This window comes from Ambystoma mexicanum, chromosome 6q, assembly GCF_040938575.1.
Source record: "Ambystoma mexicanum isolate Mex_15411 chromosome 6q, UKY_AmexF1_1, whole genome shotgun sequence".
Taxonomy (NCBI): Eukaryota; Metazoa; Chordata; class Amphibia; order Caudata; family Ambystomatidae; genus Ambystoma; species Ambystoma mexicanum.
In genome coordinates, this window is record NC_090937.1 from 1,654,213,162 (window position 1) to 1,654,223,751 (window position 10,590).

The 10,590-nt window shown below is 42.1% G+C and overlaps 1 long non-coding RNA gene across 1 annotated transcript; it reads left to right on the forward strand.

The window, feature by feature from the left end:
• Positions 1-2,481: 2,481 nt before the first annotated feature.
• On the forward strand, positions 2,482-3,254 carry LOC138515679 (uncharacterized). The gene is made up of 3 exons (XR_011282157.1): positions 2,482-2,632; positions 2,760-2,845; positions 2,978-3,254. It is a non-coding gene; the product is annotated as an uncharacterized lncRNA (long non-coding RNA).
• Positions 3,255-10,590: the final 7,336 nt, after the last annotated feature.

Here is a 10,590-nt window from a genome sequence, read left to right on the forward strand (position 1 = left end):
TGGCTGATACCACTGATGCCATTAAACATCTTGAGGGTTTTCCTTTTAATCATGATTCCGACATACTTATGACCTTAGATGTGGAGTCATTATACTCCAATATACCACAAATGGAATCTTTAAAAATAATGAAAGACTTTTTGGACTCACGGCCAGGCATTCAAGTAGTTCCCACTGAAATACTAATAGATTTACTTGAGATAGCTCTTTCACGCAATTATTTTCGTTTCAAGTCTTCTTATTATCTACAAGTGAAGGGAACAGCGATGGGGGCAGCATTTGCCCCCAATTACGCCACACTTTTTATGTGGAATTTTGAAAACAGGTGTATCTTGTCAGACATTAATCCCTACAGAGATGCCATTAAATTGTATAAACGCTATATTGATGACATAATTATAATCTGGGACAAAACAAAGGCAGATCACCTTGCATTTCTTCCATGGCTAAATGCGATGGATACGAACCTCAAATTTACTATGACAGCCAATAGCACCTCTTTGCCGTTCTTGGATTTGTTAATCAAGAACTTTGAGGGCTGCATTATTGTTGACCTGTACCGAAAAGAAACTGATCGGAACACTATTTTAAGATTCGACAGTTTTCATCCTGAATCATTGCGCAAGAGCATTCCTTATAGTCAGTTTCTCAGGGCTAGACGAAACTGTACTAAATTGGAAGACTATAAGACTCAGGCGAACATTATTGAAGATAGACTGCATCAGCGAGGCTACCCTAAATACCTACTTCGTCAAGCTCGCAAAAGAGCCAGATCCCAGCATCGAGATATTCTCCTCGAGAAACATTCCCGGGAAGATATTACTAAGGAGCGGCTAGTTTGCGCTATGACTTTCAACACCTTTCATCACAAGATCAAACAAAGCATTATGAAACATTGGCATCTGCTTCAACTAAATAATCCAGGACTTGCAAAACCTATTTTTGCATTCAAGAAAGGCAAGAACCTCAAAAGTTGGCTCACTAAAGCCGACAGGTCGAGTACTGGACCTAAATTGAATACGGTGACAGGATTGTGGGGTGGCAAATCCATCCAAGGACACTTTCCATGTGGTTTTTGCAACCAATGTGCTTCTACAATCACTGGATCCGTTGTAGGGATTAATGGTAAAAATTGGAACCTTAATCATCATACCACGTCTAACACCAAAAACGTGATTTACGTAATTATCTGTCCCTGTGCCTTAACGTACATTGATAGAACATCTAGGCCTATCAAAACTAGAATTGGCGAACATAAATCTAAAATTCGAAACAAAATTGTGTCTGCTCCCTTAGTGTCTCATTTTGTCGAAAACAATCATGATCTGAATAACTTGAAATGGTGCGTTTTGGAAAAAGTCTATGGCACTGATGTTAACAACACAGCATCCCGCTTGGCGCAAAGGGAACAATGGTGGATGTATAACACTAATAGTTATGAGACAGGACTTAATCGCCAAGAGGAATGGCTCCATTGTATACCTTAACATGCTACACACACATATATATACTTTTTTACTAGATCACTGCAAGTGGATCCTCACCCAGGTCTGCTGATGATTGTTTAACACATCCATTTTGGCAACTTATGCCTTGGTCCCTGTATTTTAGAAATTATGTCCCCTTTGAGCATTTATGGGACTTAAAATTGACGCATATAGTCCCTATTTGATTAGGGTGCTATTTCGCGTACAATGTTGAATACAACACTCAACAGCGTTTTTTTACGCCAGTTATTTAAATATAGCCTGAGTAGGTAATATTGTTGGCACATTCATTCATGCTACATTTGCTAACATACATTTATACATTTGTAGGTTTTCTGTGTGGCGAGACCGTACTTTAGTCCTTTTTTAGTCTCTATAGGCCAAAGGGCACATACGCAGTCTTGTTTCTGTCTCTAGTACCGCGTGTGTTTATAAACACAGCCGCGGAGGCCACATCGGATGGTGTGCATTTCAGGCAGCTGCATTCAGAGACGAAAGAGAAGGCTTGTACCGGGTGAGAATACTTTGCTATTTTATATATATCTGTAGGCTCTCCTCTCCGCGAGCCGCATTTAGTCTCCTTGTATGTTACCGACAGGACATAGGACATATATTTAGCTTGATTTAATGTCTCGAGTTTTGTGCATATTTATACATCTTGTGGAGGAGACTATATCGGACGGCGTGAACCTGAGCCCGCTATTTAATAATCTAGATAAAAGACTTTCCTAGATTAGAACTTTGACACTATTACAGTGGCTTGAAACGGGTGCACTAGAGGTCCAGAATTGTCAGTTTCAACATGACAAACTAGGACAGGCTTGTGCAAGTGGCATTTGTCTGATCCAAGCATTAGTTCATCCTCCCACCCTGTCTGAACCCATTTAATTTGATGCAGTTTACTTTTTCAACTCAAAACGCTTCTTTAATTGCTGCACCTAATGGCTTACAACCTTTAATATGCAAACCTTGTTCTATACCTTTTTCTTAGGGTTTTTTCACCTACGGGTTAGCATTTGTTGGCCTCTCCTTCCAACTTGATCCCACACCGTCGAAGACTCGAAGATTTGGAATATTCCCTATCCTTATCTATTATAGAGTCGATTGCAGACACGATTAGAGGCTAAAACATTCTACAATTTAAGGTTGGTAATAGAAGGGGTAACATATTGATCTGTTCTCTGTGGAGACAGGGGACACTGTGTTTTAGCAATCGAAGTCTGAGATAATCTAGTGATATCTCTTTTAGCTTCTTATTTTTGTCTTTTGTAGATGTAAATTTATTTGCATCACCAGTCCTGTTTGGGTGGCGGATCGAAACAAACACATTTTTCGGCACCACTTCTGGACCAACTTAGGTGAATATATATATATATCCCCAGGTTTTATTTCCATGGCTAGAGGCATCGAAAATTAGGAGGCTCACTCATTATACTCTGTATTTTAACAAAGTTTTTTCTATTTTGTCTGTTTTAATGTGTTTCATTAAGGGTCAACGTCTCCCACAGACTTTCAGATCTACAATCAAGCTCTTATGAATTGTACAAAGTTTTACCTGCAAGAACTACTGAATGATAGACAAAAAATTTAAGCATTAGTTCGTTCCAGGTTTTTATTTGCAATATTTAGTGCGCCCTGAGGAAGGCGACTACTGACTCGCTCAATGGAGCCAGATAGGTTGAATTCGCCGAAACTGTTATGATATTTTAAGATCATGTATGCACAGTAGGCACGTAGCACTTTTTTTGCATTTAGTACTTTATTTCTTTGTTAACAACTTGGCACTTAGCACTTGGTTGCACTTAGCACTTTATTCAATTGTTAACTATTTGCCCTCTCCACTCTCCATAGCACTTTGACTATTTGGATGGAATTTAAAATGAGACAGCGATGCTTTACCTTGAGTAACATGAGGTTACGAATTGTGGCAACTAAACTGCTATTGAATGGCTTGAGGCATTAGATTTGACAAGTATTTTATAATCAATTCATCGATTTTATTGTTGATTTGATGTTTATATATTATGCAATTTTATAATGGTAATAAATTACTAATTAAAAATGATAATGTGAATATTTATGACTGGGCTCTCCTTTTCTTCCTCGCCTCTATTTCCAAAATTGAGTACTCAAATTAATACAGTACTCCTCCATGTGAACTCCCTTTTTCCCTTCGGGATCTTTTTTTGTAATTTTGTTGTTCCCCAGTTCCATGGTATAGGGGTTACCCATCCGTTGTGATATATTAATGTTTAAGAAGGCCTGCATGGAAAACTTTAGAATACACAGTTAATGCATACGCTTGTTGATACATGTATTAAAGACAAACCAGTTATATGCGGTTATTTGAGACTTGGCTCGAACCCTAGATTGGTGATGTATAAAGTGGAATATTAACCCGAAGTGGGGCTGGACATAGCACCCACAATGTGTATAAAAAGCAAATGCATTCTAATGTACAGCGTCTCTCACTGAACACTCTGAACGATGCTGGAATTCGTTGTGTTGTACTGAGGGCTGATAGCTATCTGATTTTGCTCTGCTTTTGTAACTGGATTCAGTATAAAATAAAGTACTTTGTATGTTCCTTTGTATCCCGTGTTTTGTCAATTTCCTTTTGGGGTACTCAGCCTCGATATTTTATTTCTGTTTTCACAGTTGGCGCCCGAACAGGGACCCTCAAGATTGATGCCGGATTGTTGAAGGTTGACGCACGCTATCGGACCGGGATCGGACGGTGTGACATAAAGGGGCCCCTGGATGAGACGCGACATCTCAGCAGCGCTGCACGACCCGATCCCTGGACGATTAGCTTGTGGTCTGAGACGGCATCTTGATGAGGGTCCACTGATCGAGACGGGCAGATTTGCTGAAATCACCATACACGAGGTAAGATTAGTTAGGTAAGATTCTTAGAAGTACCGATCGGTCCCCCTTAGGTTTGGTCAGGTGAGTCGTGACCCGATTCTTAATTCAACCCTGACAATTTGAATTTTGGCGCATTGTATCTGCAGACACAATTATTGACCAGGTAACACCAAGAATTTGAGATATGCCTGGGTAATTGTCTACCTGCTTTAGGGCATTATTCCGCAGTGATAAACAATCTTTGGAATTTGGCCATCCGGCACCACAGGAGGAGTCGCCGGCATGTACTATGTACTGTAAGCATGGCATTGGAAGTATAGTATTTAATGATATTTGGCACAGACAAACCAGACATGCCTCCGAACTTCAGTGGCCAATCAATGGTAGTTTTGAGATCCCTCGCATTGAATATTTAGAGTCAACTCTATTAAAGAAAAAGGCTAGACCTGCAGCATTTGATGTTTTGCAGAATTGGAAAAAAGAAGCGTTACAACAGCTTAAGAGTAGAGAGAAACATGCGCGCCGTCATAAAACGAATGCCGAAAAATCATTGTTATATGACCAGGATAAACAGTCTGAGTCGGTTAGAAATATGGATAGGGCTTTCTCACTTGGTATTCAGAAAATCTATCCTTCTAAAGATCTTCATGTTTCTGATGAGTTTATTGACAAATTGCTAAATGAACGAAGGCCTGGTGCCTCTGCACCACCTCCGTATGTTCCTCTTCCCGCTGCTGTATCTCTTCCTGCTGTTATTCCTGCTCTTCCTGCTCAACCTGTTGCTCCTATTCCTCTGGTATTTGTCTCTCCACCTGCTCCTCTGCCTCTTTTTATCGCACCAGTTATAGTACCCCCATCGAATTTGTCTGCTCCCTCTCTTCCAAGTGGTCCTGAGCCGCTTGTAATGGATCGAGGTACAGGAACAAAAGTTGTCACTCGCAATACTGTACCACCGGAGAAGAAACGAGAGTTAATTGCATGGGCTAAGCATTGTATGGAGAAGGATGACCAAGCTAGCGTTTTTGCCACACTTTGTAATACGGATAATTTTCCTGAGAAAAATGTTTTTATTGAATGTTTAGGGATTCAGTTATGTATAATGTGGGGAAGATTAAATAATGTGGAAGTTCCGCAAGGGTTAAGGGATCTAAATACTCTAGCGCTTTCTAGAGACACTGTGGAGAAGGTAAATGAGCATGTCGAGAGGTTATTTGGGTATAGAAAGGAGTTAGAAAAGTTACAAAATGAGGATGATGAAGAGGAAAATATGTATGTACAGAAACGGTTCCTTCCGTGTCGTAAACCGAAATCAGAGGAAATGCGAATTTGTAAGAAAGACGTGATTAGATGGATTTCAGACATATCGATAACTCCAGTTGAGGTATATGACACATACAGTCAATATACGCTAGAAATGCAGAGGAAAGTGATACAGGTAATGGTAGAGTACCTGCAGGATGAATGTGTAAAGAGAAAGATTAGTTGTCCCACAGAGTTACTGGGTATTTATAAGAGGGCTTTTTCACTTGACAGTTCTTCGACTACTTTAGCGCTCGACTCAGCTCTGTTGCTTAGTAATCGTTCGGAGTTGCCTACTTCTCAGTTGCCTATGAGAGAGGTACCTCCGACATTTGTCCCGAAGGTTGAGATTCCCGCTAATGTTGCAGCAGGTACACCTGCTGTGGACATTCCCGCACATTATGTATCGCAGTTTGTTCACGTCCCGTTTTCACGACAGGAAGTGAACACTATTAGACAATCCATTCCCGACATTAGGAAAAATCCGACAGGGTTCTATAAAGAGATAGAGTCCGTTTTGCAGTCCTCAGTATTCACCCTAGGCGATATTGATTTGTTATTTCCTGTACTCCTGCCCGTAGATTTGTGGAAACAAGTTAGGACTATAGATGATGTACCAGGGTTGGGAGATACATGGGCTAACATAGTTAGGCTCGATGGGGAAAGGCCAGCTGGCGAAAGACCGCCTCAGGTGATATTAACTTTGCCTGATAGAATCGTTGCTAAATTAAAAACCATAATTCCCGAAAAGAGAATTATTTGGGACAAGTCTGCGGGTGCTACCGAGTTCTTTAATCGGTTCGAGCAGGTATTCTCGGATTTCAGTGGACAGGACTTAGGAACAGAGTATGGGAAAAGATTATTCATAGAAAAATTTGTGCGTGGATTGCTGCATGACATCCAGTCACAAATTATGTCTTCTGAGAGCGCTTGGCAGGCGAAATCGCAATCAGAAGTACTGCATATGGCTCAGTACTACGAGAACCATGTCAATAATGAAAAAGATAGAATCGAGCAGAGAAAAGGTGATTTAAAGACTAAAGTATTGTTACAACTAATTGTTAGAGGCCCCAGAGGGGGTAGTTCTCAGGTTAGAGGTCAGTATGTCCCGCAAGGGAATGTCCCCTTGGGTCCTGTGAACATTAACCAGTGTGCTTATTGTCGCCAGGAGGGTCATTGGCGTGCACAATGCCCCGTCCTTCGACAGAGGTCGAATAATACATTTGGTAATATGGGTAGGCGATCCAGAGGTCGCCCAGGCGTAGGGGGCCCTGGTAGAGGTCAGTTTACACAGGACCCTCAGCAACCTTTTTCGCAGGACAATCAGACTCCCAGTGTGGACACCAGGAACATATTTGATCATCCTTCCACTGCATATTTATCTGAGGAGCTTCCTTTTGATGATATTTTGTTTCGTTAGGATTGCCTTAAGCAGGGTTTGGAACCTACACCTATTCCCGTTAATCAGAAAGGTCCCTACGTTGAAATGGTAGTGGGAAATAGGAAACATCAGTTTCTGATAGACACTGGAGCACGGAAGTGTTCCATTGATCATTCTAGGGTTCCAAACATTCCACTGTCAGGGCAAACCAATGTTTCCGTAGGGTTTTCTGGCACACCAGTTGTTTGTCTGGTTTCTTCGCTGGTACCTATCTCTTTGGGTCCCTTTACGGACCATTGTCCATTTCTTTTGACTTCGAATTGTGGAGAGAATTTGTTGGGGTTGAATCTGTTGAAGGAATTAAATGCAGTAATTCATTGTTCTTCTGATGGAGTGCGTTTGACGATTTCACCACAGCAATTTTCTGTCTCTCAATTCTTTTTTTTTTAATATAACATTTTATTGTTTTTTATTAACATAAAGAAAACATACAGCCCCGACCAACGGGGTAACCAATACTTCCCTTTCCCGCCCATTCGTAGTTCCACATCTTGCTTTACATACAGAGGAGCTTAGCATAACCGGACATTTTACCACATTAATATTACGCAGGCTGGTTCCCTTAGAGTCCTTGGGTTTTAGCACAGTCTATCCATATAAGTTACTGCTAAGTGTGCATCTTCCCATTTTTGCCATATTTTCTGAGCTTTCTGAGGACATCCCCGAGCTGTATATACTCTTTTTTCCATTGAAATACAAATGTCCACATCTGTGATCCATTGCTCATAAGTCGGTGCTGTTGTAGAGCCCCAGAGTTGCACTATATTTATTTTGAGTATTGCAGAGGTGGTAGATAAAAACGCTTTTTCATAACGTGTTAGCTCGATATCCTCTTCTATTCCCAGCAGTAGTTGTTTGGGGATCATGTGAATTCTTTTGCCCATTACCCTTGACAGTTCACTGCAGCACTGCTGCCAGTATTGTTGGATGACGGCACATTCCCACAGTATGTGATAATAGGAGCCTTCATCCCTTTTACATCTCAAGCAGTGCGGGTCAGTGGTTTTCCCCCAGTTGAATAGTGCTACCCTCGGCTAATAGATTCTATGCAGTATCTTCAGTTGTATTAACCTGAACCTGGAGGAGATAGCCACCTCTCTGGGGAACATTAGTGCAGCCACCCAGTCCTCTGGAAGTATGGCGCCCACATCCCTTTCCCACTTGGCCTTCAAACCTGACAGTTCTTTCATGGCGAAAGAAGTTATGGCACCATATAAGGTGGACGTGACTTTGTGTTTAACCATTTCTGGGAATAGGTTGCGTTCCAGCGGGGAGTAGTCTGGCATGTCTATCATATCGGGGGGATGAACCTGTAGCGCATGTTTAAGCTGCACATAGTGGTACTGTTCATTAGGGGAAGTGTAAAGGTGGTAGCTAAAACTTCGAATGGTATTATTTCGTTTTCTCTCACTACGTCCCCAATTTTCGTAATGCCTAGTTGGGACCAGGAGTGCCATTTAGGGAGTATGTTCACTTCTGGGAGGTGTTTGTTATTCCACAGTGGTTGTGCTGGGGTTAGCTTTCCATCCCAGCCTAAGTATTTGTGAGCATCTGACCATATCAGAGTTATATGTGTCTGCATGGATGGGACTGCAGCCCGGTCTCTTTGGCAATAGAGGTATTTCATGATGTGTCTTTCTTGTGGGTTGTAATCCGGCATTCTATTGTGCGGTAGTGTGGTGTCCCCGTGTAGTTTATCATTTATTATTGCCATTTGGCTGGCCCAGTAATATGTTTGTAGCCGGGGTAGTCTGATACCGCCTTCCCATATGGATCTTTGTAGGGTCGTGAGTGCCAGGCGTGGGCGTCCCCCTTTCCATAGCAGTTTCCTGAGTGTTTGATCTATTCTATGAAACTCACTGGGCGCTATCGGTAGTGGAGCATTTTGTAATATGTAAAGAAAGCGGGGGAGTGCCATCATTTTGAAAAGTGCAGCGCGTCCTAATAGTGTAAGTGGTAAGGACATCCAATGTTGGACGTCATCTTTGAACCTTAACGTTATAGGGAGTAAGTTCTTGGACACATAGTCTGTTAGTTTATGTGTAACTTGCATGCCTAAGTATCTAAATTGCTCCTTTTCAATGCGGTATGGGCATTCGTCTGGCACTGCATTGTCTATCTGCCTCACTGGGAACAGTGTGGATTTAGACCAGTTGACACGAAGGCCGCTGAACATGCCATATCTTTTTAACAATTGCCTCACGATAGGGCAAGAGTCACGTGGGTCCTGTAGGTATATTAGCAGGTCATCTGCGTATAGGGACACCTTGTCCTCCCAGTCTTCTGCCCACCTGAATCCACTCCATGTTTGTGTGGATCTTAGTAGGATTGCTAAAGGTTCCATCGCTAATGCGAATATCAAAGCTGACAGGGGGCAACCCTGTCTTGTGCCCTTACCCAGCCGGAAAGGATTTGAAACATGCCCGTTTACCTTGGTTACAGCTTCGGGAAGGTGGAATAGCACCTTGACCCAGCTCATGAAGTACGGTCCTATACCCATTCGTTGCATAATCGCCCATATTGCTTCCCAATAAACAGAGTCAAAAGCTTTTTCAAAGTTTATAGCCAGCAAGGCCAGGGAGCTCTGCAACCCAGGTATTTTTTACAGTGCTGTATGTAGTCTATATATATTTTGTCTAGTGAATCTCTGCGGCATGAACCCACACTGGTCTGGGTGTACCAGTGTGTGTATAACTTGCTGTAGCCAGTTGGCCAGTACCTTTGCAAATTTAATTTAGTTGAGTTTAGTTTATTCATTTGTATTGCGCACCAGACCCGAGGGTATGAGGGCGCATGAGCAGCAAGGTTAATTCAAAGCTTGGTTACAGGTTGCTTATACAGTGCATTACATAGTTGCAGTGTGACAATGAAGGACATGTGTACATTTTGGCAGGAAGGAGATAATGCAGTACATATATTTATAGATTTACATATATTTACAAATTTACATATAGGCATACAAAGCAGAGAGCAACCGTGTGGTGTAAGAAGTGTTAATGGTTGGAAGTTCTTTATCCAATGGATGTAGTTGCTTCTGAAAAGTGAGTAAAATTGGGGTGTCCTGAGAGATGGTGGTAAGGAGTTCCAGTGTTGAGGTGCTTTCACCTAGAAGCTGTTGCCGCCCATTTTGGTGCATTTAAACCTGGGGACAGTAAGCAGGTTAGTGTTGGGGGTTCTGGCGGGTCTGTTGGGGATGTGTTTGCATATTCTGTCTGCCAGGTAGCGTGGGGCAGCGTTGTTCAGGCATTTGTGGGTGAGCGATGCTACTTTAAGCAGGATTTTGTCTGTTGTGCTGAGCCAGTTGTGGGATTTCCTGATGTTGGAGATGTGTTCCCTCCTGGGGATGTTGAGCGCTGCCCTAAGAGTGTTGTTTTGTAGCGTCTGAATTTTGTTGGTGATTTGCTTGCTGGCTCCTATGTAGAGGGCATTACAATAGTCCAGTTTGGATAGTACCAGGGCTCTGGCTAGTGTAATGCAGCTCTGAGTGGAGAGGAA